Source organism: Schistocerca piceifrons, chromosome 7 (genome assembly GCF_021461385.2).
Source record: "Schistocerca piceifrons isolate TAMUIC-IGC-003096 chromosome 7, iqSchPice1.1, whole genome shotgun sequence".
Lineage (NCBI taxonomy): Eukaryota > Metazoa > Arthropoda > Insecta > Orthoptera > Acrididae > Schistocerca > Schistocerca piceifrons.
Window position 1 is genome coordinate 381245616 of NC_060144.1, and position 27007 is coordinate 381272622.

The window sequence follows — 27007 nt, forward strand, 5'->3', positions numbered from 1 at the left end:
AATATACCACTCTGTTGCCAGGGACAGGTGTCAACAGTAATGACCCATTCGAAGCATAGCACACCTGCATCAGTTCCCAGTCTACTGCTTATTCGATTACTAATTGTCTCATACACAACTGCCTCATTGTTTGAATTTGCTGTTAGCTGGTAAAATGGGTCATATTCTCTTGCCTGGATCGTAAAGTTTCTCTCGCCTAGCTGGTTTGTATTTTATATTACTGCTGTTCACTTGGACTCACTGTGAATATTGTTGGTCATTATTAAAAAAATGTTTTTGTTTCTAGACATTTATTTTAACACTGTTACACTGACAAAGAAGAATTATTCCCAAGAATCGCTTTGACAAAGAAATATACATACATATGTATTGAGATATTACCCTAACAAATGGTAGAAATCTTAAAAAAGGGAAAACATCCAACAAGAAAATTTTTTATTCTTTGTTGTTATAAGGAGAAAGTAAGTAAAATATAGTTACTCTTTTATTTTTATGAGGAGAAAATAAGTAGCATATAGGCTTAGTGTTTATTATGCCTTACTCCTGTTCTTTGTACACTGTCCATTTCAGAAGTAATGACTTATTTTTATCGATAGTTTATTTTTACTTAAGTCCACAGTCAGTGACTGTTATTTTGTAGTTTAGTAGCTGTCTAGTGTGCTTTACCTATTTAGTTTTGCACATGTGTCTTTTGCACAATTCCTACATCATGTGACTTCACACAATGTTTATGCATGAGGTTGATGAATGTTTTTGCATGAAGTTGATGGACTTGAGCGAGATGGATGTGGGCAAGTATTCAATGTGCAGCCTTGTTCATCGTTCGTTGTTGGTTTTGCAACTGTGTATTGCTGTTGTGGAGGTCCCATAATGGAATAGAGCTGTGAGTATGGAATCTCGTGGTTTACTGGCTTTGTATGCGTGAAATTCATTGTTATATGTCGCTGAAAGCGGTTGTTTTTAATTGTAATACTTCGCAGATGACTAGTTTACAATAGGATAGGGATTTGCGAAGATATGACGTCTATACTTCACCCATCTTCTTTCTTTGTCTCAATCTTGCGAATCTTCTGCTCTTCCAGCCTTTTCTCTGCTTCTTAGTTGATTCTTGGTTCTTCTCTGGGCAGGATATGGGAATATTTATTAATAACTAGTCGATTTGAAGTTCTCCTCTTAGCAACAGTTTGATAAATTGTTTGGACGTGTCATGTCTACTTTGTGGAAGTTTTCATCAGTTTCGTGCTTCACTGTTGATGTTTAATACTTTTAGACGTATTTTTTTGCCAGTGGTGGCTTGTCCAAGCCGTTTTTTGCTCGCTGCGCTGAGTCGGACTGGCTCCACATCTCGGGACCCTCCTGGGGCCTCATTTGTCCTGTCCCTGCAGGGTTCCACTTAGCAGTACATTTACTGCCGACTTCGAATAAAGTGCCCTTTGTTGGTCTTGCTGTCCTTTCCCTCCTCTCGACGCTTCTGCCTTGTAGGAATCCTGTCTTGCCAATTACATCCATTTCTTTCTTGATGCTTCTGTCATTGCAACTTGTGAGTCGTTGCATCAGCTTCTTGCTGGAGTTTTTTTTACAATGGTTCTTACAAAAAGTTTTACTTATAACATCTAACATATGTCTAGTACCTACATTGTTTTACACCTATTTAAAAAGCTTTACAAATTTCGGCGCCTTTTCCATGTTACAATTCTAAGATATAGTGAGTCTTAACTTCTACAAGAATCCTCAAATTAATTTATTTTTTTATTTTTGTGTAGTGTCATGGTGTATAGCATATTAGTATTTCATGCTGTTAGACTATCTACACTTTAAATCTTCACCTTAATCTATGCTACTGTTGGTGTAATTTTTTTATTGAATCTACTTTTTTCACCTTCCTCTCTCTTCATTCTTCTTTCTCCTGACGATATTATCTGCAGCATAAACTTGAAATGTTGTGCTAATTATGTACTTGAACTTCTTGCAAATTTTCGTGGATATCTTTATGGACTTCTAACATGAGTTAAAGCGACTGATTACCCCTTTTGTGCATACCACTCTAATTCTTTATCCTATTTATCTCACATCATTCTTAGTTGTTTGTTTATAACTGGTATTTCTTCTAATTTTAGCTTTTGCTCAAAGAGAAGTGTGACATTCCCGAATATGTTGCTAACTTTCCCCATATCTATTATCACTTGTCTCTCATTTAAAAAATCTGCACCTATAATCAAATCTACAGTTAGTTTAGGTATAATCACGAAGTTGGCTACGATCTTTTGACCTTCACATGAAAGAGTTAACCTTACTTGTCTCGTAACTCCCTCAGCATTATTTCTAATAGGACCTCTTACTTTAGTCTTACATGTTTGCAGAACTGGCAATTCCTCATTGGCATTACACTGCATGAATAAATTTTTTGAGATAGCGGTCAGTTCACTTCCGCTATCAATTATAATATTGACTGGGATCTGTTTTACCGAGGCCTTCGCAATTGGTTGAATCTGAGAGGGTTGGTTCTGTTCTTCTTCTTGCATCAACGAATCCTCCACTGAATCATACATGGGTCTTTTAAGGACGTTCCCCTATGAATTCGAACTTTCTGTAGGATAAGTTTCGACTGCTACTTCTCTCTCTTTCATTTCCTTTTCTCTATTTCTTCCTTCATTTACGCTTTCTTCAACATCCTCTACTTTTTCCTCATCTTCATCTAACTTCTCCTTCTTCGTCACTACTTCCACATAATCGTATCTAAATGCTCTAATTATCGCTTCTTAACTACCTTCATTATATACGTTGGGTTGTGTGCCAACTAGTAACTTATTATCAACTTCTGTCAACTGTGCGTTATCCTCATTGAATTTGCTTTCCCTGGTTTCCATCTCAAATAGCTCTGAAATACTCATTACTTCATCCTTTCCTCCTGCATACGTTGTGCATGCCTCTGGTAATTCATCTTCCTCGTCAGTATTCTCCCAATTAATTTCATCCCTACACGATATTGTTATTTTCCTGTCTTAGTTTTCATCTGGTCCCTACGGTTTTGTTTCTTCCTTCTTCTCTTCTCGTGATAAGGTATTTACTTCTCTGTTCAAGGTGCTGCAATTATCCTCGGTCGGTGCGTCATTTTCTTTGGCTTGGGCGCTTTGCTGTCAGTGCTAACGTTTTTCGGGGTTTGGTGGTCTTACCTCCACCTCTTCTATCTGTATTCTCTTTTATTGTTCAGCTTGTTGATATTGGTTTCTTTGTTGATAACTTGTCGGTCTATTGGTTCTCCCATACCCGTTCCGGTTGTCATTATTCCCTCTGTAATAATTGTTCCTGAGTGAATTATAGTTATTGCCATATTCTCATTTAAATCCATAACCCGTTTCTTTGTTGAAATCTGTTGTCTTTTCTTAGTGCGAAGTTATAACGTGGTTCGTAATTTTTGTTTCTTCACACTGTGTCTTGTGGATTCCACTGCTTTTTGCTTTCTTTTTCACGTGCGCTTCGTCTTTTTCTTGCATCATCTTCCGAAAATATAAACTGTAGTTCCATTAGAATTCCTTTATATGCTTGGACGTCATTGCGACCGCGACCTACAAACGACTGCTGGTATTTCAATCGTAACTTCATTCTGCATAAGTTAATGAACTCTCCATCACTGTATGGTGCATCTAAGCATTGATTTTTCTTGGCCATTACTTCGAAAAATTTCACGGGACTCTTCTCTCCTGAATTTTCAAAATGTGGGTTCTGGACCAATATCGTGAGAGAACCTTCTCTCTCCAATCTTCCTACGATCGGCATGTCGTTGCAACATTCTGCATGGTTTCTGCGACTGTTCCTGACATGTGTGCACATATAATGTCTAATTTGTGTGCTAGCGTCCAGTGTTCTGGTAATCCTACTCGGAATTGGCCAACAAAACTTCGTGGATGTAATGAGTTTCCTTCTCGAAAGTGTTGAAATTTTCTTACTCTGAGGAAATGATTGTTGTCGTATTTCGTCATGGTTCCATATGAAATTCGCGATTCTTCGCCACTTTTGTTTCTGATCATTTCTCCCGTCATTCTTTCCGGATGTGGTAGATCCATTGGATATTGTCCACTGTAACTTTCGCCTAGCCTTGCGTGATATCGTTGAGGTGGCACGCAATAATTTTCTTCCATCGGTTGTGAACGTGTAGCTGGATGCATTGCACTATACTCTTCGCGACTTGGCTTTCCATTGTCAATTATTGGTTCGGTACCTTGTCTGTCTAACCATGCTGCTTCATCGTACGATCCAAACTTGAAACATACATTTGTGGTTCCGCATGAGTTTGTGGTGCCATTTGTTCATCAAGAATTTCGAAACCTGTTTGTTGCGGCGCAGGCTGTCTGATTTCACGTATGTTACTTTCCACCCGTGATTTGAATCGCAAATGCATGATATCTTCGTTAATTGCATGCTTTCGGGTGCTGTTACAGATACGGATGTGGTTGCAGACTCAGTGCTTGTTCGATCCTGTTCACTACGGTCTTCAATGGTTTGCAACAACTCTGTTCACAATTTCTGATATTATTGCTTCGTTTGCGCTTGAATTTTGACTATACGACTATCGTATCTTTTCTGCACTGCTTTTGTGATACGTTTGTGTAACACACTGTTTTAACAATTTCACGCGCTGTACCTGCTGCTTGTCTAGTAATTACGTTTATCTGTTTCTCTAGTTTCTTGACTTCTCCCTGGGTGTTGTTACATAATGTTTTGATCTCGTCCTGAGTGTCGTTACGCATGTTTGTAGGTCCCCTTGTACTTTGTCAATGTCTGTTCTCAATTGATTGTGGCCTGTTATTAAGTTTCCTATCACTTCTCGCAATTCGTTTGCTTCGTCTTCAATATGACTTAGGTGTAACTGAAAATTTTTGTTTTGTTCTTTAATCTAAGGCATTTGTTTCGAGGTTTCTGCATTCTGAATTTGGTTCGCAATTTCTTTATTTTGCCCTGTCATGGTTTCCGTCATTTGTTGTAATGATTCTGCCAGATTGATGGGTCCTATTGCGTTTTCTTCCTACGTCCTACCCTCTTTATTTTCGCCCAAGTGTTGGTTTGCAACCGATTTCGTTGAACTGTGCGGTGACACGTTTATGCTCGAATTACTTGTACCCTGTTGTGAGAGAGCTCTGATTACTTGTACTATGGGTTCTACGTATTCAAGACGCAAGTTAGAATGCTCATCGACTGTCTCTCTACTTTCCTGCTCCTCTGTCGTATGCTGACCTACGTTTTCTGTGCCTTGGCGTAGATTATCCTCATTATGTTGCGTTATCTGTCCTATTTCTCGCGATACTGCATCGTCTGTTGTATTGTCCTCTATTCTCTGTCCGTCTTCATGCTACGTCCCTACCTCAATTCGGTCAAGGTCTCGATCAGCCATTGCTAATCTTTCTGATTCCCTTATTTTCTGTTTTAAAAACAATTCCCGCGTCCTACTTCGCGTTAACATGCGCTCATTCGATCTCACGCGGTTCATAAACTTATTGCTCACACGATTTGACACTTATTATACCCAATACTGACAATCCATTCACTTACTTGTTGGGTCAGAACAAACTTGTCAACGATGTATCAGCCACCTGTGAGCTTGCATTGGAGAGAAAACTTAATTCTACTAATATAAAAATTCATAACTTAATTATGCTATTTTCTCTGCTAGAATGTCTCACTTTCTATTGAATATTTTCTTACTATCTATCGCTGCAGCTACTGTTTTCGACTATTTATACCTTTCAGAAAAATTACTCGTTACGAAAATCTTTAAACAGGATATATTTCTGACCCACTTAGGCGTGTGGTTGACCTTCAATCATGGTATTTTACCATCCTGGCAGGGTCGCCATTCTCTAAGATTCTGCATGGTGTCTGTTTGTTCTAAGTCGTGTCTCCCTACCACTTTCGCGCAATGACACTCTGAGTGTGTATTTTAGGGAATTGACTAGTTTGAACCATGGACCTGTTGCTGGTATGGAGACGCCAGACCACACATGATATGTAGAGTTCAGAAGAGTTCAGTGAGACTAGAGATGATATAATCAAATACTTAATGATTTCAGTGTCAGCTCCACTGCACTGTCTGTAAAAGAATCTTAATACTAACTAAATTTAGTGGAAGGGTTTCAAGGCTTTGGAAGGGTTTCAAGGCTTTCCTATTTTTAGTTAGCTGGTAAAATGACGTCGAAAAAGCAGTTAAGTATACTATTGAAATGTTTATTCTACATGCAAAACATTGTTTATAAATTGCACTATTGATAAAAGGAAATATTTTAATATAGGATGATAAAGACCAACTGCGTTCAACAAAAATCTGAACGAACATTCCCTGAATGGGTTTCCAAGTTCTACAATGGGTCGAAGGATGACCTATGCCATATCACATCTATAATCTCGGTTTAAATTAAGTTTCGTGAAGGAGAAAACTATCAAAAATGGTCTACAGTGACATTCAATTATCTCTAATTACTTATTTAACTTGTCGTAAATTACAGTGGCTGATGTGGTTTCTCAATAAGTATATAACAGAAAAATCATCGAGTTTCAGATTTTAACTTCAAGTAGCAAATGTGAACAGCACGAAGTTTAATTGACGATCGACAGTAGTATTACGTAAAAAGATGATGTAACAGATGAGACTTCCGCGGTTCTGAGTGAAGCCTTATGCACTCTTATGCGGTATCGCATGTGTTCATTACCTTGTCGGTGGTTAGGCAGCGTCAGGGTCGGTGGGCGGCGCAGCTCCACACACCTCGCCGTCTCGGTAGCAATTCTCTCGAACTTCTCCTTACTACAATTTACCGAAGTTGGTTTAAGAAAAGGTGTCTGACTGTGTTAACCTTGAGCTCCACCTACAAAAATACTGTCGATACAATGAGAAACGTTATACTATTCATGGTGGGACAATGTTTTTAATGTTTGCTACATAACAGAGACCCGTATAGTCTCACGCTAAAACTTGCAGCTGGTGTGGCCCTTTTAGTGTTATATCTATACAGCTGTTCTGGAGTGGGGTGGTTTTGGCGGTCAGCTGGCGACGTGGGTGTCCGTCCCTTATCGTAGGGCCCCCTATCCTACACGATTCTGCTCTCGGCTTCTGTTCTCGTTTCACCCCTCGGAACTGCGTCTGTTTCACGGTGGAAAGGTACGACATGCATTTAGGCGTTCTTGTGTTACTCTATGGTATTCCATTTGCTCAATCGTTGATGGTATTACTTTGGTTAATTTAATGTCAGGATTTATTCGGAACTATGTGACATATTGCCGGATTTGCTATCATGTCAGGGTTTTCATGGAAGGTGTTGGACTTGCCTTACACCTTACACCCTATACAATATTTCCATCCAGCACCTTATCGTTTCTCTCTTGTTCAGAGCATTAACTATCAGCTGAACAACCATATAAAGCCAACTCGATCATCATAGCCTTTATAAATTCCTCACTTCCTTACACCATAGTTTTCCACCGATTTCTTTGCCGCTGACCTGAACATCCATTGAGCGTTCTCCAATAGAATTCCAGTGGTCGCGTTTGTTTATTGACTCATCCTAGGCGACATACTCGCTACCTGTCCAGGAGGTAATACAACTCCATACTTCAACCTCCTAGTTCCTATTACCATAGAAGTCTTTGATCCAGTTGGAGCCTACGCATCGTACTCGGCAGCCCCTGTTCATAATGTCACTCTCTTGAACCCCCTCACAAGAAAAGCTACTCGGAATACATAGAAACTCGTCTAGGAAGCCAGCCAGCCACAAGCAACACGCAAATCATATTCCTTCTGCCAGTTCCTTCCTTATAAAACCTTTCCTAAATGTCATATCCACACATTCATAACAAGCCAATTTATTCTATCCACCTCACCCTTTTTCCATGAGCGTAACTTCTCCTTCGTTAATACTGTAGCTTACACCACACTGGCCTGCAGACTAGATGCTGGGATACACTCACATTGTAGCAGTAATTGCGGGGACAGACCAAAAAGCTAAAGTTTTAAAGTTCCAAGTTTGTTGCCAAATATTCGTCAGACTTAAGGTGAAGCTCCCCAGTAACTCTTTTAACTACCGGCCGGAGTGGCCGTGTGGTTCTAGGCGCTACAGTCTGGAACCGAGCTACCGCTACAGTTGCAGGTTCGAATCCTGCCTCGGGCATGGATGTCTGTGATTGCATTAGGTTAGTTAGGTTTAATTAGTTCTACGTTCTAGGGGACTGATGACCTCAGAAATTAAGTCACATAGTGCTGAGAGCCATAAAAAAAAATCTTTAAACTAGAGATTAGCTTTCCAGCAACTGACAGGCAACCAAACCACTCCCCACCACCCTGCCATTTCGTCTAGTTAATCTGAGTGAACTTAAACATTAATAGTCTTGAACTGAAAACAATAATACTGTTCATGTGGGCACTATTGTACAGTACTATAGGCAATATATGATAAATATAAACTTATGGGAAATTTTTTATCCCTTAGGACTGCAGATGTCATGAATACACTTTATTAAAACATATTTTTCGTATTCTGTGTTAGCACCAGCGCTTTATTTACGTGAGCTGGTCTACTTTGGTCTACTATGTGTTATTGCAGACTTGCGTAACAGAATTGTGAAAAGAGATAAATTTCTTTACATTATTAAAAGGGTCATCCAAAAGTCATTTATTAATATGGCATCGCGACAAAACGCCAAGATCGTTAAGCGAAACTGTCGGACGAGCGAAATTCACTTTTTGTTTGTGATGAAGATCACTCAGTGCTTTTCATGCAATTCGGTTTCATGTTTCTGTCATTAATTTAATGTCATCCAGTGTGTTTCTACATTAGGGCTGCCCAGTATCTTTCAGCGCACTATTATAGGCCTAAAGTCTTAATGCACGTATTTATGCTTAGCTCATACACGTATGGATGTCCTCATTGTGTCCAACAGAATACTCTAATAACTGGTACCCAGCTTTGACGCTGAGCCGAACGTGGTTCTACCTGTCGAAAACGATGTGTAGCAATGGTTCAAATGGCTCTGAACACTATGGGACTTACCGTTTAAGGTCATCAGTCCCCTAGAACTGAAAACTAATCAAACCTAACTAACCTAAGGAATCACACACATCCATGCCCGACGCAGGATTCGAACCTGTGACCGTAGCGGTCACGCAGTTCCAGACTGTAGCGCCTGAAACCGCTCGGCCACCCCGGCCGGCTGTGTAGCAATGTTTTGCTGTGTGTTCAAGTATTTTGTTTTATACAGAAGTGTAATCTTTGAAAGAGTATAATACTGAGTATTTTACTCGTTAGCTCGGACGTAATATCTCATAACTAAATTTTCCTCGAGATATTTAAGTCTCATCTTTATCTACGATAATGACGCAAGCTGGATAAATGAGTTAAAGTTTCGCCATGGCCAGAACCTGAACCCAGATCTCCTTGTTCACTAGACAGGAATGTTGCCTGCTACACCACGACAGCGCTATGGCTAACATTGCTGCACCCACTACCCTCCCCAACACAAATTTCAATATGAAATAAACTATGTGCTGGGGAGGACATTCGACTTGGGTAGCCCATGCAGCAATGTTATTCATAGTGCTACGATGGTGTAATTGTCTGCAATCCGGAAACATGTGTTCATGCCCCAGCCGCGGCACAAATTTTGATTCATTTATTCAGCTTCCATCATTATCGTAAATAAAGATGTGACTTAACAATAACGAACTTCAACGGATGTCATGTGACGTCCGCTAAGACCTAATACAGCGTACATTAATGGACAAGAAAAAAAGTCACGACCATGTCACCTATTTTGTTTATTCACCTTCCATCATTATCGGACCTAAAAATTTATAAAACGTTTGGCGACAGCATGTTCCAGTCAGTACATGCAACGTTAGGCTGCTATCAGTTTTACAGTTCTAAAGATGATAAAATCGTGTAGTAGATGTCAAATTACAGTGGCTTAAGCAGACAGTGGCCCAAGAGAGGCATTATTTGTAAAACCGAAGGTAGTGCTTAAATAAATGGAACACAATTTTATTATATATTATCCTCCTGTTTTACGTCATGTTTGGCCCCTGCAATTGATGAATGAAACGGTCTCTGCGCTACTTTCATCAGGCTCTGCATGTTGTATTCGATTATGTGCACGAGCATTACACAGATTTTAAATACCTGCGTGACTAACAGAAAATATCCTCCACAATATTTGGTTTCAAAGACGATTATCAAAAGCGTATAGATCGTATGCGTGAATACAGAGACACCGAACTGATGTTAAGGTACACTGAGCACGTCACACTGCTTACGCAAAAGAGGTTACGATCTTGCGAGTGGGTCGTTTTATCCACTACCTTGAGTTTGTTATAATATTCACAAAGTATTGGATAAAACCAGAAGAAATATCGCTCATTATCCTTCAGGAGGAAACAGATGAAACTATGGAAGATACCCTTCTGGCATTTGTATGTAATGGGCACAACTACGGGATTTTTACTTTAGAAGAAGACAACAAAAGTAGATGAAAGCGGAAAAAAGTACGTTACTTATAGAATTAGGAGATTCTTTAGCAGCATTAGTCCTCCATTTTGTAGGAACTCTTTCCTCTCAAACTGTTGACCTTAATAAATGTAAAGCCAGAAATCTGACCAAAAATACGACACCTACTGACAAAAAGTTGCGTCCGAAATTCGTCTGAAATTCAGGCATGGTTTTTAGTACTGATGTAGAACGTTCTTGTGTAATTTCTAAACTTCTTGATATCTAATGATGGCAGAAGCAGAAACGTCCTAAAAATTAAAGCAATTGTAATAAACGATCAAGACAGTTTACTCACAAAATATCTGAGACGTGTGCTGACACAACAAAGAGCCAGAAGGAAGAAATGAACCCAACTACCTGCAGGAAACCAAATTGTAATGCAGTTCTATCCCGCTTCAAATAATTATGTATAATATGAGTTGTACAAGATTTCTTTCAGTTTAAAAACACGACAATGTAGAACTAGTTGTAGGTCTGCTATTTATAATACGTTACAACTGTATCTTAATGAGTAAATGGATGAAGTTCAAATTTTTAACTTTCTCACCATGCCCTACAGTATTGCATGCACTTGTGCTGAGCAATGAGTTTAGACAAAAAAGCCTTAAAGATTGTTGTAAGTCTTGTATTTGTATCTGACTCTGCTGATTGTAGAATCGACAGAATCCTTGCAGCCAAACAGAATTTTCGAATTTCCAGCGGAGTAAGATCGTCGAAACGTTAAAACGTTTCTAGAAGTGCCGCCGTTGACATATTTGTCAGGAGTAACAATGAGATCGCAATTTATAGCCAGTTGTCTTATGATATCACGCATTAAAATGCCGTTTTAAGTACGCACAATTTCCTTCACTACTCTTGCACTGGTTCTATTGGTCGAGCCCAGGGGGCGGTCTTTTAAAATTCGTCCAAGCGGAAATAAATGATTCAAATGGCTCTGAGCACCGTGGGACCTAACTTCTGAGGTCATCAGTCACCTAGAACTTAGAATTAATTAAACCTAATTAACCTAAGGACATGACACACATCCATGCCCGAGGCAGGATTCGAACCCGAGACCGTAGCGGTCGCTCGGTTCCAGAAGCCAAGAACCGCTCGGCCACCCCGGCCGGCCCAAGCGGAAATATTCCTCCGGAAAACCTCTCCAGAAGCTGCCACATTATGGTTCTGCGTGATCACACTCTTGTTTTTTTCTTCATTCTAAGAAACGTAGCATGGCGTTTCTTCGAAAGTTGCAAATTACAAAACTGCCTAATACCATCTTTTTCTAGCGAGGTACCTGAATTAAATAGTGTTTAAAACTTAGAAGAGGGGCTCAGGTTCCAACTTGTATTTCATTGGTTGGCATTGAGGATGAGAATGAATCGTTCTGGAATAATGAACTTGAGGAATGAGTGCTTACACAGGAGAGCTGCGTTACGATGTTAACACGTAGCTGGCAAAGAGACGGGCATACCGTAATGACGCTGCAGCAAGTGGTTTGCGGCGGCAGATTGCTTGCAGGACGTAATCACGGGGCTGCCAGACGCTGCGCCAGGGGCGGTGTTTGCTCCTCGTCCCTTGTTGACCATTGCTCCCTCAGGATGGCCACAGCAACAGCAATACCCCACCAACAGCCCAGGGAGCTGAGGAGAGGAGTCTCCTCTGATAAGCCAGTTTCACAGAAAAGCAGTACGCTGCGTTTCCCCATACTACGCAAATAGTCTGAACGTCACTAATTTAACCCTTTGAACACAGTTTAGGAAATTCTTCGCATCATTGAGCAACGGAGAAAAGATGATTACACATTGTATTATTCAGTTATGTACGAATGCACATTGTCTCGGCAATGCTATTCCTGAAAACTAAATAACTATACTTCCAAGATTCTACTCCAGGCGGGTGTAAAATGAATGTGCGCAACGGAAATACTGAACGCGAAAATGAAGATTTGGCCCTCTTTGACTACCCCTTGAAGCAGATCTTAGGATCTCTTAATGGTGATTATCTCTTCCTTCTTGCACTTTATCATATCAATTACAACACAAACATAAATGAATCATTAAGGGAACTAGTAACTACCAAATGGTAAATGCTGTTTCCGCATATACATTTATTGTAGATTAAAACACCTCTGTATTACAAATGTCCAATGGAAATAAAGGGATACGAATGAATTTCCTAACTAATACGATTGATCAGTTGCCCAAATCTGCACCTTTTATGGCCAGGCGATCTCATATAAATAACGCGAGACGACTCACATCATCTACGTACCAAACGCTAGAAGACACTATTTTCTAAGATGATCTACAATGAATGGTGTGCAGCCTCAGTGAAAATAAAATTTACGTGATCACAGTTCTTTAGCTTTATAGGTCTAGTAAGTCGAAGCAATTAGCAATATCACCGTATGTACTGCGTCCGGTGCGTCGGAGTGATGGTTCTCGTACACGTCTGCAACGACGGAAGAACTCCAGCCACAAAATATTTATATAAAAAAACTCGTTCGAACACTAGGACGGCATAAGACGGTCCTCTGACTTGTATAATCTAATACTGTCTTCTCCTCTCTTTGTTCTACAGACGAGAAACGCGAACTCCCAGGAACAAGGACGGAGTTTAGATAACGTCTCAATGTGAGTGCAGTCAGAAGAAGTGCTCTTTATCACTGAACGCTGCGTAATCAACAACGACTCCCCACCCGGAGGCGAAGTCCAGAATGGTATAAGTTCGTAACAGTACAGTGCCTAACCGTTATAACTACAAAATCTCCTGATAGCAAAGACAGCAAGTACCAACAAAAGCTTATACTGAGCCACTGTCCAACATGGGCGCTCAAAACGGGAGACCTCTTCTCTACACCGCTGGGTTCCCAACAAAACACGGCTTCCCTCCCTCATAAGTGCAGAAGACGAATCATATTCTCGAAACCCCGTAATATTCTCCCTCTCTACAGATTCTTCGGATCGCCGACCAGCCATATTTAGTCTTTTGTCGTCCAGCGCGGATAGTTTGCAAAAAAATACCTATACTTATACAACTGTAAACTTCTCAGAGAAAAAATCCTCAGAAATGACCCAGCCTGCGTGATATCCGAGGTGACGCTTGCTCGTTCCTCTCTGCTGTGTCCAAGATTCTCGGAGTTTCCTAAGTATTATCTGATTATCCTTCCAGCCCCAGTACAACCCCGGCCAGCCGCTGCTCTATGGTGTATCAGCGCTCAGGTGCCCCGACCATCTTCCGTCTTGTCTACTTCCTGTGTTAATCCGGACCAATGCACCTGTGTAGGCTTTTCCACCCAGGGCTTGAGTTACGCCTGCTGTTTCATTTCCACTGGTGTTCCAACCGCTATTAGCATAGGCAATAATTCACTACACCATTTTGCACTCCATCACCTTTCATGCAATAAGCTTTAACAACTGTTTGGAAGGTGTACGTCAGTCAACTTTAAATATTCATATATACGATGTACAAGCTATCAAATGATACCTAACTCCGGTTGTAAATCACGGCAAAGTATGAAGATGAGTGGTTGTAAGGTGTGAAATTATAGTCACCTTATAATATCCCCAACTAATGAGCTATTTTACACTAGTATGGGGTAATTCTTATAGTATTATCTCATCCAGTCACAATAATATAACCCTAAATTTTCTGCACAAGCGAACTAATAAGAATACATGGGCCGAGGAACAATTGAATCAAGATATGTTCTTCTAGAGTCAATTAGCATTCATTCATGCTGCCATAAGTTTCTTTACTACAAGTTTATTTTAATCTGTCTGATCGATATGTTCGGAACATTTATTTTATACATGGCAATTGGAATATACAATAACACGCAAAATAACCCATGTGTTCAAAGGAAATTTAACTAACATTACACATTTTTATGGTCCTTCAAAAATGGCAGTTCTTATCTTTCTTGCTCTCTGTCATACATCCATCCATAAGAACTAGGTTGAGGCAAGAAATAATAAAGTAGAGTATCCTAACCTTTTAAAGTGGTTGTCCAATTAACTATGTGTGCTTCTTTAATCATTTATATGCAAAACGAGCAGTTATGTCAATAACTCTAGAAATTATTTGTTGGTCCTTATACATTTATATAAAATTCTGTGAAACATCCTGCATAGTTTTACGTGGTCATGTTTATGCTCTTGACTTGCATTTTAAAAACATCATTTCACAAACTGATTGTCCAAGCCTAGTGCTTCTGTAACGTATAAGCTCTTTAAACATTTCAAAAATCTTATCATCTAAAGCGTTATTTGACAAACTGCATTTACATTTACTGTGAAAACTAATATTTGTAATAAGAGTTCGGATCGACCTCCGATTATAATTAATGTTCCTATTCATAGTGTACAAAAATATAATATTTTCAAACCCATAGGATCATTGTCAAGGAAAATGTCAAACAATTATTTTACATAAATATATACATACATAAATTCTGGAAATACACAAATGTAAATATTTAAAACATGGAAGCATATAGCATCATTATCAAAGAGAATGATATACAATAATTTTACATGAAAAACAATATAAATATTTTCTTAAGACTACCCTGAAAAATAAGTAAAAGATGTTTACAAAAATGATAAATATCGGTAACTGTTAGTTTGTGGGTGTAACTATTCAGTGTTCACTCAATTATACACTTTTTTTTTATCAAGAGTCACACATTGATTTCGATTTCACAACACACTTTCATCTTCATTTGTGCATGGGGATTGAATCTACAGTTTCTTTGTGAAGTTTAGGAAGCGAAGATTGGTTCAATAATTTGTTGAGATTGGTCATGGTAGCTTTGCAAGTCAGTCTTTGGACCCTCAGCCCATTTTTGATCCTGACAGGTTACAAGTTTCTCACAGAGTTGATGACGTAGAACGATCCTCGGAATATACAGCTAGGTAAGTGGGTGTATGTTTAGAAACAGCCAAGTTTTCGTCGAATTAGCGAACAGTATGATGGAGGTAGAATCAGGTAGGATTTTTATAAGTCACGTAAAATTCTACTCTGTCAGCTAAAAGAAGTATAATGGTACCTATTCTTCAGTTATTCGTGTGTGATACTACTCTTCTGATCTTCTTGTCACTTCTTTCTCTTGATATAAATATTGTATTTTGGATAAGGATATCGGTAATTGTGGACAGGTATATTGTCTGTATGAGGACATTATACGTGGAACTTTAGTCGTTGTATGTGACTCATATTCGTCAGAAGTCAGTGCCAAGTGACTGACTGCTGCAGATTATGATGTTTATCAGTGTCTGTCTGGGAGAGAACAGCAGAAGGAAAACCAAATGGAGTTCACAGTTCATACAGCTATTAGAAGTTGTACTGTAGGCTTAACTGACTGTATTATGTGCGCAACTCGTTTATCTTATCTCTAATGTGTAGTACAACAGTGGACACAAATCATTAGTGGGCCGTTTAAACACCCATCTTGATCTGACCCAGCAGGTCTGCCACGGATTGCTGCGCTACCTGCTCAATTGTTGCCTGTGCCGCCCGAGGTTTTCAGGTAGCTGCATTTGAAAAGGACTGCTGTTTCTCCACAACCGCAACATGGCTTTGGCTTGGCTACGACATCCCTGGCCTCTGCTATTCTCTGCAGCTGTGCCATTAGCCTCCCATTCCATCTGCACATCACTTTGTTACTTCCAGTTTCTCTCAAAAAAGTTTTTTTTTTTTTTTTGGTGACACCTGTACCTATAATACATACAATAAGTTTCCGATGTACAAAAATGCCATACAATACATAACACAATATCATTGACATCTTTTGGTTATGAAATATAAATTTTTAACAAGAATTCATTAATGAAGGCTTCTTATCATTGTATTTGTTATTGTTCTATTTGTACAATCAACCAAGATGCTCTCTTATTTACTATTATTATTCTGATCAAAATTTCATGTACAAAGTTAATATTAATTATAAAAGACATATTCCTCAACCTATGCAATTTAATTATTAAATATCTGTCAGCCCATGTATACCTATAAAAGATACATGTTCATTTGTTATCCATTCAACAGTAAGATTACAATCATCATCAGATCCCAATGTTAATAACTGCAAATACTACTTGTTAAACTACTTGTTAATCTACTGGCCCGTAGGATATTTATACTAGTCTAACTACAACCCCTGTTAAAACTACCACACTGTCGTTGGGTATCACAAGATCGTCCGACCTCATGCCTCTTGGTTTTGTCGTGGATGCGCACAACTAGCAAAAAACATACACAAATGAATGATTAGGCGGCATCTTCTTCCTTTTATGCTTTGGCATGCTTCCTGTGGACAATCATAAACTACATAGAAAGTTTTAGTACAACATATACTCTCTTTAATCATAATGTAATTAACCATCGTTCGTGTACTTACATAGTAATACTTTCTCTGTCACTTTACGTTTTTCGGAACTGTTGCTATTACCTTTATCTGTAGCTAACTGTTTCCTCTAGGTTATTATGGATACGTTTTATTTTACTAGTGGCTAGTGTTTTGTACATTATATAAAATCACTGCTCATCAACGCCACTGTCATGCCCCTAGATACTACCCATGATGTCATGTGGTTTGAACAAATAGAATTTCTTACTTACATAATTGGCGGACCTCACATCCTACAATTTCTTACTTTCCTTTATTAATTTTTACATGTCTATATCGCCTTGTTACACTTCCATTTCCTGTCGCTATAACACTCAAACAATATTTCGGTGCGCTCATACAGTATTGGCTCTGAGCACTATGGGACTTTACTTCTGCGGTCATTAGTCTCCTAGAACTTAGAACTAGTTAAACCTAACTAACCTAAGGACATCACACACATCCATGCCCTAGCCATTATTTCAACCTGCGACCGTAACGGTCTCGCGGTTCCAGACTGCAGCGCCCAGAACCGCACGGCCACTTCGGCCGGCCATACACTGTTCCCGCAGAACTGGCCACCATGTACATAATTATTCCGTCTCTCTGAAAAGCATAAATGCAATGTTACCATACACAAATAATGGTGTGCTCTCGCGTAGCCACGTGGAGCAGGCCACCTAGTCAACTATCGTTCCGCTGTATAGAGACAAATCATACTTGGACAACACACCTGCGTGACAGCGCAAATCACTGCTAGCAAGTCACTCATTTGTGATCCCATTGCTAAACATGGAAAATAGACACTCATTTCATGAAGTAGCTCTACTTTTTTTTTCTAAAATGCTATCGTTCTCTGCTAATACGTTCAACATCAATTGGTAACAAACTTACCTATTCACATATCTTTACAGCATGTTTGCAGTACCATACATTTCTCAGTTTTGCATTATTCCTTCATAGACAGATAGCACATATTAAACTTCAAACATCTTTTAAATTATACTCTCGGTTTGCTGTACACATAGTTACAGCTTACACAAAGAAGCATACCCTAATTTTTTCACCCTCGACATCCTGCCTCTTTTTATGCACTCTAGAACCTCATTTAACATGATTATAGCAGAGAAAATAATGATAAATCTACATCACCCCTCAGTGTACTAACTTAACTTAATGGCTAGCTATATACATTATACTTTACTTTTGCCATACAAGCTCACTTTCATTCTACCTACTTATTCTATGTCATTTTGGCATACTCTCCCTGGGTTAGGTGGTCTAATTTCAATTGATTGTCTCCGATTCCTGTTGTTTTTCATTCCTCCCCATCTTTGGTTAGACCGCTGTAGAGTTTCTGTGTTGTCGCCCCATAATGCGCCATTATTTTGTGGCTCCCATCTGCATTCACTTCGTTGCCTATATTCTCTGCCATAGTTCTACCACTGTACGTTGTTCCCACTACGATACCTATGGTGAGGCGGCCGATTTACATTGTTTTGCCAATGATGGCCTCTATTATTTCCTCCGTTGTTCTCCCTTCTTTCACTTTGCACGTCTCTCTGCCTACGATTTTCTCGCGCCTGCTGCTCGTTGAAAGAGAATTCCAACTCTCTTAGGATACCCTTGAATCCTTCTACATCACTTCCACATGGGCCGACGAGCGTTTTCTGGTGGGAAATTGTGAACTTCATCTAACAGAATCTTATGATCTCAGCCGGTGTGCGTGGATCGTCCAGATACTGATTTTTCTTCGTCAAGTTTTCTAAACACTTCACCGGACTGCGGAATCCTGAACCCTCCAAGTCTCTGTTCATCATTATTTCCTGTTTGATCCTGTCCTGTGTTTCCTTCGACAAGTATTCGATTACAATGCATCACGAACTCTTCTTATGACGTTCACGTTTTTGTAGTGTTCCGCATGTATTTGGCCGACGTTCCCCGATCTATGGACATACAAAGTCGCAGTTGGTACATCAGAGGCCAGTGAGGAGGTAATGATAAATCAAATTGTCCAATGAAAGTTTTTGAGTGTAAAACATTACCATCGTCTTTCTAATGTTGGAATTTTCGTACAGAGATAAAATGCTTAAAATCGAAAATTTCACTTGAATCCTTCCCGCTCGACCTACCACATTCTCACTTGGCGCTGACGTTTTCAGTCTACTGATACTTTGGGCATAATCTCTTCTACTCCTGTTCTGTCTTCATCAGTGGAAAAATATCCCATGGTGCGCATTATTGGGTAACAATTATGCATATGAAATATCTCATTGCCGTTCTCAGTATTCGCAATTTTCGACCAGGTCGTGTCCCGTGTAGACGCGGGGGCCTTATCTCTAACGACATTTCGTTGCTATGCAGATACGCTTTCAGTATGTAGTTGACAAGTAACTCTGACATTCGAGCACATTATAGTATCGGCTGGGGTAGGACATGCTCGTGCCGTGTTTGAACTGGTTTTTTCGGTTTCCAAGTAGCCTACCATTTCTTTCCTGAGACGTGATTTTTGACTAGGTTGACGTCCTGAGCTAATTGCCTAATTTCGCTCTCTATGTTTTGTTTAAATTGTGAGAGCTCCGTGATCAACGCCTTACTTGGCGCAATTTCTGCCTTTTGCAGCTGCGTTATTTCTACTTGTTTCACGCGCCTCTGCAACTTCGTTAATGCACCTCTACCTATCTTTGTCGTATTTTCTGTCTTCTCTAATGTTTGGAAAATTGGAAATTTGTGTTTAATTCCATGGGACCAAACTATTGAGGTCATTTGTTCCTCGGCTTACCCACTAATTAATCTTACTTAAACTAACTTACGCTAAGGACAACACATACACCCACGCCCGAGGTAGGACTCGAACCTCCAACGGGGGGGGGGGGGGGGGGGGGGGGGGGGGACAGCGGCAACCGTGGCAAGGTGCCTCAGACGGCAGACCGGACTGTTAACCGGCGAAGCCCTAATGGTTCACGAGCAATACGCTTTGCGCCCCTCGCTAGTAATCGTACCTCGTTCACGGTTCTTCTGACCTCCACAATCTCTCGTTCTAGTATTGTTCGCAGTGTCACTACCTCTTCATTTTCGCGTTCAGTATTTCCGTTGTGCACATTTATTTTACACCCGCCTGGAGTAGCATCTTGGATATAGCGACCCTGACAATATCCTACTTAGAGTTTTCCAATAGTAGGCACAAAGTGGTTTGAAAATTCGGAAATTAAAAAAAAATTCCCGTTAATAATTTTTAGGTGTTATTGATAGTGATCACCAGCTTGCGTGTATAGTTTGCAGTGGTAAAGTCAATCAATAACATTAAAAATTACGTGTGTGTATTTTAATGTATTTCTTTTCAGACACATAGCGCTTCAGTCCACTGGCCGTAATTTATAGATATTTATGTTATATCATTTTTCGTTGTATTTTGTTTGTATTGTAACGACGCTGATTGTTCACGACGTTGCCACTAGTTTAGCTTGTTTGTTGTATACATTTACGTTACATGCCCGTAACATAATAAATGTAGGTAGTGTAAATTGTGTGTACTTTTAAGAGAGGATTGTTATCGGGTATCAGTAAATGATAACTAGGGAGAAAGCGTGCGTAGTAGGGCAACAGATGACTAGTTGTAACAACATATAAATGGCAGATACACGGGGAAGACAAGAGAGTGTATGGGATGAGAAAGAGTTAGCTATATTAGCAGCACAAGGCACAGGTGAGGTGAATACCGTACCAAAGGAATTTTTTGAGTATAATAGACACTGTCGAGACCGTTGTGGCAACACGATAGCAAAAATGACAAACAGAGAAACATTGAGGCACTCGTAAAGATACGGGAGTATAGTGTAGGGACTCCAAGTGAATGTTGAACAACTAAGAATCATGGTAGATCGCCGTCAGTGACATCGTCACAGGGCAGCATATCAGGGGCCCGCGGTGATGACTTTTTTGAATACCAAGAAATGAAGAGGGGAAATGAAGGAAGATCACCTCAGAGTAGAGGAATTTTAACACTAAGTCGTGCTTTAAACGTCATGGCGTAAAACATGTTCGGCTTCAAATGAGAGATGAATCGCAATATTACAGCCATGGTGTGAGTTGCATATTAAAGGTAAAGTACTGTGCGATGTGCATGACGGCTCCAATTTCACATTCAACAGTTGTGACACTATTGGTGAGGTAATCCAACCCACTATGTGGAGGTGGTACCACACTGAGCAAAGTTCAGTTTGGGTTCTCACGTATAGTGCTGCTTAGCTTTTAACCGTGACGATAATAGCTGTCGTAGACCTCCGTTTGGATCAGTATTCTGTTTTGTGAGTAAAAACCGAAATTATTTTGTATTATTTCTTTTCCTGTAAACTGCTATAGTAATTTTTCATTTAATTCAAGATTACTTCTTTGAGGAATGCAGAATTTTGTTGTTTATTTAAGTTGTGAGGGGCTTTTAAGATCTGGCACACGCATTATGTTATTTCGTTCTAATTTTCATTCTGCGTGTGTGTGTATCTTTTATCTGTAGGAAACGAGCCAAATCTGAGCAATCTCAAGCTTGTAGGCTCATTTGGAAGTGACTGTTTGGAAACTTGCGAACTTATTAAGTTTGATTCTCTTGCTGTATTTGAAAATGCTGCTTAAGCAAATAAGTATGCTTGAAAGGTTTTATTTAAGTTTGAGTCAGCACCGTATCATACCCCGATCCAAGATCCTTACAGTTCATTCAGGTTGGTATTTTTAAACCAAGGCTAAACTTTTTATTTATTGCTTTGCTCGACAGGCATTTCTCTAGAGCGCATTTTCTGATGGTACTGAGCTATGGTATTCCTGTGCATCTGTCACATTTCAATCATGTTTAAGTTCGTCTTTCAAGTTCTTTATGCAAGTTTAAATATTTTAATTACTAATTCAGACACTCATTCACAAAAATAAATTTTCAGCCCAAATCTCGCTTCATCAGATCATGCTAGCATTAATACTATAGCGTAACGTAGAACTCTACCGCTGTTTCTCATCACGACGTGGGTGATGGACGATGCCGGTTGTAGTCAATAATTCCTTTAACTGTTCCAATAAATAAAACATTATATGTCACTATCATTCTTCGTTCTTTTTTATCCACTGAGGAAAAGAATGGGTATTTCAACTACTTACTGACTCTGAATACGTTTTACCGTAGAAGAATGCTGTATCTTCATTGTCTTCTCCATGACTTCGGCGAGAGTTTAATACCATAACGTTAGCGATTCTCTTTCATTGTTGTTAATCCGAGAGGGATAAGGCATATCTGAAGACATTGGCATGAAGTAATTATTTCTGAAATGAGCTGTCTCAGTTCTCCGACAAACGTTCAGTATTACAAGGTGTGTGAAACTTACGAACGAAAGGAATTTTCATGTAATGTATCTCTGCCAAGTAACACAGACTGATGGAACTTGGGCCACGCGTAGAAATAACTACTAAAGTATAGCGCGGAAGGTCACTGAAACAAATGCGTTGTGAGACGACCTGAAATGACACGTTTATTCTAAGACAATAATTAAACCGAAGACATCCTCCGCTTTCTAAGTGATTTCAGTCCCATGTACTCCTTCTTTGCCTGATGTTCTTGCTCTTTCGTTCCCTTGAGTTCTTTTGGAAGCTGACGTATGAATTCTTCCTTTCCATTTTATTTTTCGTTACTATGTCATAGATGAGCAGTGCATTTATTGCCGCCATGTCCAGTATATGTTGCAGAAGACATGCACATGCAACCTTCGTAGTATATTTACAAGTCATTTGATCAACCACGACCACCCCGTACTTTCTTGCATTGTAGAACATTATTGTTTCAGGTTTCTTCTTTCCTTCCTTGCTTATTGCTACTTCAGCATGCAGCGTACTCAGTAGAATGACATATTTATTCTTCTTTGCTTGGGATACAGCTAAGGTGGAGTGTGTGTAGCTACTATTCTGCAGTATTGTGGTGGAGTATATTTGATTTTTCCCTTTGGCGTGATGCAATTTCCTTAACTTTAACGCTCCTGGTTTTATTCTTCTGGCAGTCGTTTGATAAATCGCGGCCAGGTCCTATTCCTGCCTTTATGGCCTTCTCCTCGAGCCCCCTTCAAATGGCCACTCGTGCCAGAAATTGCACATGCAGTAACCCTTCAGTTTAAATCCAGTTCTCTTGACAGCAGCAGTTACTTGGTGCACTGGATATTTTACATACGGAAGCATCTCAGATGCACCTTTCAAAACTGTCAACTTCATCGAATCACATCCTCGAGAACTACGTCCATTTTTATCCCGTGCTGCACCGCTTGTCAAATTTTCACATGTATCGATCGCGCCGGTCATCTCCCACTACTTCGTGAACCATATATCATGTGCTGCCAATTTGTTTTTTTTTTTTTTATTTGTGATCCACAGAGGACGACAAAATCGCACGATTGTCACAGCTCACAACCTAACACACTGTACAAGAACAAAGGAGGACGGCTTCAGGCAGTGTGACGTATCGGAACGGAGAGCAGGCCTGGCAGTTCGTGTGACGTCAAGCGAGAGATGTCCACCGTAATGTTGCCGAGAGAAACGGCGCTGTGGGTACGCAACTGAGAGGTTCAGTCAGCTGTAACGCTCTCGATGATAATAACACTGCGAGCATAAGTAAAACGAGGTAGTCAGCTTTCTGTCTACCGGGAGAAACTTTTCCTTTTGTGCCATGCGATAAAGTTGCGAAGTGTTTCATATGTAATACAGAAGTGTGAAGTAGTGAGAAATGTTTTTTTAAGGCGTCATTATTTTGTATGCCTCGCAAACGAATATGGAAAATACCAGGAACATGCTGACGTGGAGGGCTATTAAAGCAGTGAAGCGGCTGTCCGTGTCCGTCTCAGCAACGGAATAGCTTTTCATACAGCAAAGGAAGTCGTTGAAGAATGTGGCACTCTGTATAATGACCTTTCTCATTACTGTAACGTCCGCTGGCTTCGCAGGGGCAATGGAACAGATTCTGTTAGTTGAGAGACAAAACAGCATTATTAATGATTAATCAAAATCCGACTGTCCCTCAGTTACAATAAATTACGGACGATTTTGACTTCGCTTTCCCCTCTGATTTATTATCTCTGCTGAAGGATTTAAATGCCTCAAAATGATGCAAGGAACTCATCGTAACTGATATGTAAAATGGAACGAAAGCCTTCAAAATAGCGTTGTATCTGCGCAGAAATCAACTGCTGGCTGGAAACACTGTGCATATCCTGTAGGTATCGCAGTTGTGTACTCCAGATATTAGCCTCCATGAAGGATATGCGTAAAGCCAACAAAATCGTCGTAGTTAGTCTGAGTGCAGCTTTGAAGATGTAGAAACATTGTCTACTACTTTTCAGCGCTTTGCAACTCCACATGCATTGGTTGTAACAATGTTCCTATCAAATTGAAACTTCCTGGCGGGTTAAAAATGTGTGTTGGACCGAGACTCGAACTCGGCACCTAAGCCTTTCGCGGGCAAGTGCTCTGCAGATTGAGCTACGAAGCACGACTCCTGCGTCGGAGAGCTGTGAAATTTGGAAGGTAGGAAACGAGGTACTGGCGGAATTAAAGCTGTGAGGACGAGTTCTGGGTCGTGCTTTGGAATCTCAATTGGTGGAGCACTTGCCCGCGAAAGGCAAAGGTCCTGAGTTCGAGTCTCGATCCGGCGTACAGTCTTAAACCACCAGCAAGTTTCATGTCAGTGCACTCTCGGCTGTAGGGTGAAAATAGCATTCTGGAATTTTCCTATCAATTACAACACGGAGCTTTTAGAGTTACAATGCGACTGTTTGTTGAAGGAGAAATGTAACCACAAGAAAGATCTCAATAATTACAAGAATCTTACCCAAACCAGATTTCCGAGGCTTTATGCACTTGTTGAGTGGATATCACCTATGTTCGGTTCGACATACATGAGCTAACAATTCATTTCTATTATGAAAATAGCAGACTCCAAATCCCGAAGAACCTTGTTAGATCACAAACTAATATGCAGTCTTCGATTAAAAACACCCCAAACATTACGTCGTAACATTCATAAACTAATTTCCCCAGCGATTCGTTGTCATCTTGTAGACTCGGATATACTGCCGATGTTCCGAGTTTTCGACGTCGTAACTCGTCATCTCCATCAGGTGTTTCCTGCGACTGGTCGACAAGCTAATCAGGGCTCATGTTTGTCGTCTCTGGCAGAAGCAAATCTGTTTAAGGATAATTTCGAGGATGAGGCACTTCCTAATGCTGACTACCAGCCTACATGTTACATATTTATGACACGTTCGTCACCTGACCAAATGGCTGGAAAAAACTGAGTCCAAGACCATGTGAAATCGAGTCACTACAACATTAAGATCACAACGGAACTAAAAAATGATGGTCAGCTCCAGTTCCTGGATGTTCTGGTAAATGGGAAGCACTTAAACCACACTATGCCACAGTGTGAATGAAAACCAACACACATCATCTTATAGGCACAAGCCGACAGCCGTCATCATCCATCACAGAAGAACCGAGTGCTGAGAACACTTGGGGCAAAACATTCTTCGACCCAGATAGATTAAGAACAGAGTTGGAGTGTCCTCAGCGAGTGTTCACAAACAACGGATACTCTACCAGGTACATCCGAAATTCTCTCTGTCCCATTAGACGACATGGTACAAAGGCAGAGCCGCAAGAAGAAGAGACTAGAAAGGTAGATTGTTTACCACATGTGGGGCCTGTATCTTCTAAAATCAACAGAATCCCAAAAAAAAAACCTAAAATCAAAAGTGTTTTCTGCCCATGAAACAAGATCATGGTGCTCCCTGGAACGGCCAAAAATGATCTGCATGTAGGAAATACTGGTATCTACCATATACCATGTGAATGCTGTATGCCTTACAACGGTCAAACCACCAGAACCATTGACATTAGATCTAAGTGACACCGAAACAAGCCAGCCTAGACAGGCCACTAAACAGCAGTAGCAAACATTGCCTGTAACTTGAACACACCATGAATTACGAAAAAACCGGGATCCTGGTTCAAACACCCTGACTCTGTTATAGTGTCATTGCTGAATCTATTGAAATCAAAACGGCAGAGACATTGATCAACCTCTAAGCCAGGTACCAGCTGAGTACGGCGTGGAATCTGGCTTAGAAACTACTACAGAATCAACAGAAGAAAGTTCCCTTAACCTGTAACGAACCTCAGATGACCAGGGCCTTAATTATAGGGACCAAATCTCTTTTGAAGCATCAAACGGCAACTGCCTCCTTCTCGAGAGACAGCCACAGCGGTCGTGGATAAAACAGGTAACAACGGCAACCACCTGAAACCTTAGTCACCACACAACCTGGGAGCATAGGAAAAAACTCCAGAAGGCGACCACCGCTACTAGACATTGCTGCAGCGTGATCAGATATCATATGCAACTCCAACGGCAGTGCGATGTCACAGGAAGCGCACCTTGCAGGCGCACACCGAACGCAGAAAAGTAGGAAAATGACACGGCCACGAGGGAAAGCGGCAGCGGTCGTGCACAGCATAAGAAACGTTGCTACAATAGTGCTAGGAATCTGATTAGTGGGTGCAAATCTAGTGCGGAGCGCCATGGGAGGGCCGCCATCGGGCAAAACAGCCACAACGCACACGGACATAAGAAAGATCGCCTGGACACGGATACCACTGCCTGAAACGACCACAGACGGCGCGAATGGCACAATAAACACTTGACACCGCCCAGGCATAAATATGGGACGCAGTCAGCTTCTCGACTAGTCTCAGTTAACACCTGATGAAGACACCGAGTTACGAAGTCGAAATATCATGTTCGGGAGACACAGGACACGGTATTTTGGAAACCCGTAAGTTCAAAATTTTTGGCTACAACGCCAAATTAATGTTACCAGATCGGACAGTTTTAAGTTGGATAAAATACGCGGTATTGATAAACTAATTAAAGGAAAACTAAAGAGAAAATGTCTGCAAATGCCCACATAATTATTTTGTACAGCTCTCTTCTAAATTTAGTGGAAGTGGTATTATGTTCTGATCCATTCATGTTATGAGGTGACTTCTCTTCACATTAAACTGGAATTGTTATATATTTGCTAATAGCATAGATCTT